This window comes from Vulpes vulpes, chromosome 16 (genome assembly GCF_048418805.1).
Source record: "Vulpes vulpes isolate BD-2025 chromosome 16, VulVul3, whole genome shotgun sequence".
Lineage (NCBI taxonomy): Eukaryota > Metazoa > Chordata > Mammalia > Carnivora > Canidae > Vulpes > Vulpes vulpes.
In genome coordinates, this window is record NC_132795.1 from 30726089 (window position 1) to 30729618 (window position 3530).

Below are 3530 nucleotides of genomic sequence, written 5' to 3' on the forward strand. Positions count from 1 at the left end.
AACACACACAGTCCTTTATCCAAGCCTAGTTGATCCCAGCCAAACCCAGGAGAATCACAGATGACCTATGTGCTCATAAGTGAGGAACAAACTCTTGTTCTAATAAGCCACTAAGATTTGGGGAGTTATTTATTATGAAGCATCATCACAGTGAAAGATGGCTAATATAGGCACTAGTCTGACCTCCTCCAGAAGATGAATCATAATTAATCTAAGCTAACCTTGTTGTTCTTGTCCATACAAGAGAATTTCCCAGATTTGCTTGGAGCTAAAGGTGGCCAAATGACCCAGTCTTGGCCGGTGAAATATATGATGATATCTACTGGGGACTTCTGGGAAAGCTTTGACTTCCACGATAAAAAGCACTGTAGGGGCTGAAAATGGTCTTTCCTTCTTATTTCTTGCTTGAAATTTCAGTGGGCATTTTGGGGCCATAATCTGAAAACACAAAGATGAAAAACTAACAACTATGGATGATGGAGCAAACAAATAAAAGTCTAGGCTCCTGATGACATGGCTTAGTGGTTGACCAACATCAGCAGTCACCTATCTTTGCACTTGTTATTTAGTCAGATATTTTGCTTCCTGCTTTCTAAACCATTCCTAACTTACTAGAGCTGAAATATGTCAGTTTCATTATCTTAATCACCATTTCTCTGAGGTGAGTGAGGAAAAAGTAAAGGGAGCTAGGTAATCACAAGTCTCCTCGCAAGCCTTAGGAAACTTTATTTGTTAGGTTATTAGAGCCTGATGTGTGTGTGTAGTCTTTGTTTGTTTTTCCTGTGTTGCCTCTTTTGTCAAATGTTTGTAATAACAGCAATTAGCTTATGGCCACTTTTAACCAAAAATGTGGTGGGAACTGATTTGGATACAGAAAAGTACATCCTGACCAACACTGGAGACCATTATGTCAAATGGGGATTTCTGAAAAGGAAGTTGTGTCAACTATAGAGTCATAGTAAGAGCATCTGTTAGAGGGTTGCCAGAGAGTGAGCTGCCAAAGGTATTCAAGAAATATGTGATGTATGTAATATGTATCTTCAACTTGCACAAGCCGTGTCCTCAGTTTAAATTTGGAGTATGTGTGGATTGGTACCAAATGAAGAGCAAAAATTGCCAACAGGGTGCCATCTACAAGATTTTTCCTTGGATGGGATGAGTGAAGAGTCAGGTATATGAACCAAGGAACTTGATGTCTACACAGATCACCCTTAGAAAAGTTCTCTTTAATGTTGGAGACTATTCATTTTGTAAGAACAAAATGTGGGAAAAAGGCAAATTGTCCTAGTTAAAGCAGATATTTCAAGCTCTTCTCAAAGCCAGCCTCAGAGACATAGAGCAGACTCCTTTAGTTAGAGAAAAAGCTAGTTTTGATGCTGCGCTCTTGTAAAATCCCTCAGTGTTGGAGACGGCAGCTGTGGGTGAGAGTGCAGCCTCCGAGCCAGCCAACAGCATAAAATTTATCTGTCCAACCAGCACTTTTCCTTTAAATTAGCCAGCAGAGTTTACCAGAGAGAATGTCAACAAAGAAAACAGACAGAATGGACACAAGAATACACAAAAAATTCTTGATATCTTTGCTTCTTCGATAGAAAATAAGACTTGCTCTGATTTATGTGAGAACCTCAAGAAATGATGACAAGCTCAACATTCTGATACTCCTCACTATTGGCTGCATGGCCATTGTTTACTGTGCTTGCAAGATTTCGACAATAAGAGGAGCTGGAATGTGCCCAGGAAGTACTGGAAACAAAGGCAGCCAGTAATGTGGCCTGGATGCATCATAAATTGAACACTGAATTTTGTTGTTGTTGTTGTTTTTAATGATAGTCAGATACACACACACACACACACACAGAGAGAGAGAGAGAGAGAGAGAGAGGGAGGGAGAGGCGGAGACACAGGCAGAGGGAGAAGCAGGCTCCATGCACCGGGAGCCCAACGTGGGATTCGATCCCGGGTCTCCAGGATCGCGCCCTGGGCCAAAAGCAGGCGCCAAACCGATGCGCCACCCAGAGATCCCTTTGTCAAAGAGTCTGGTGACCAGTTAGTTGATCTAGTTAATTGTGGGACTGTGTTAGTCTATTTGGGCTGCTATAACAAAATCCCATACACTGGAGAGCTTAAAAGCAAGCATTTATTTCTCACAGTTCTAGAGACTGAGAAGCCCAAGATCAAGAGGCTGAAAGATTTGGTGTCTGGTGAGGGCCACTTCTTTGTTCATAGGCAACCATATTCCTGCTATGTCCTCATAGGACAGAGGCAAGGGAACTTTCTGGGGACTCTTATAATGGCACTAATGAATTAATAAGGGCAGAGCCTAGTCAACTCCCAAAGGCCCCACCTCTAAATATCATCACATGGGGAGATTAGATTTAAAAAATGAATTTGGGGGAACACATTCAGTCTATAGCAAGGACCAATGAAATCATCACTGAAGTTACTACAGGAGACTTTTGAAGTGGATTTGAAGGAGTTCCACATTTCTTGAAAAATGAAAAGGAATTAGTGATGTTGAAATTTGGCACAGTTTTTTTTTAATTTTTTTTTTTTATTATTTATGATAGTCACAGAGAGAGAGAGAGGCAGAGACACAGGCGGAGGGAGAAGCAGGCTCCATGCACCGGGAGCCTGATGTGGGATTCGATCCCGGGTCTCCAGGATCGTGCCCTGGGCCAAAGGCAGGCACCAAACCGCTGTGCCACCCAGGGATCCCAGTGATGTTGAAATTTAAGGGCTAGCCATGAAAAAGAAATTTTAGAGATATGATGTCTTCCAGGTTTGATGATCTCAGGGACAACATTCCACTGCTTGAATACACCAGGTGAGATGGTGAACTAACTGTATTTTCACTCTAGGCTACCAAAATACTTTGGCCAGATTGAGGTCCCAAGATGTATAATGCAGATAATTACTCTGGAAAATAAAAACTGTGGAGTAACATCTTTACTGAGACATATCTGATGCAGCTGATGTCATTGTCTATGTGAGAAATTCAAAAGGACAGTGTGACTGAGAAGTCCTTAAAACTGTTCAAGATGGAGATTCTCACAATAAAGCAATTTATTGAAGGAAAAGAGAAACCAAGAGCCTTCTCGTACATACATACCAGGTATGTTTATCAGAAAAGAGACCAAGAAGTCATGAGCATTTCTTTAAGAGTCATCAGAAAAGTGAGCTCAGGAAGAACCAGCAACCATGACCTGGTGTTTAGACCCATCACTACGAAAGCAGCTTCATTAAGAGTATGAAGCTGAAGGCTGGGCAACTGAAAGTTAGGTGAGATAATTATCCCAGTAATTATCCCAGTAGGAACTCCATATTATGTTCATGACCTATTTAACTGTATCGGTTGGCTGATGATTTTCTTTCTCCAGAGCACGTTAAACAATGCTTCTGGCCTACTCAGTAATTCTGTCATCTGTCGCAGATTTATGCCAATCATGAAGACACATTACAGGTGAAGAATGTTATCTACTGTGGCTTCTGCTATACGAAAAGCCAGCAAATCCAGTTTCATCAAACCCTGA

General features: G+C 41.4%; 2 pseudogenes; both read left to right on the top strand.

Annotated features, from left to right (window-relative positions):
• The first annotated feature begins 282 nt into the window (after positions 1-282).
• LOC112922822 (lysine-specific demethylase 3A pseudogene) lies at positions 283-1824 on the top strand (annotated as a pseudogene).
• A 598-nt stretch (positions 1825-2422) lies between these two features.
• LOC140593694 (lysine-specific demethylase 3A pseudogene) lies at positions 2423-3530 on the top strand (annotated as a pseudogene).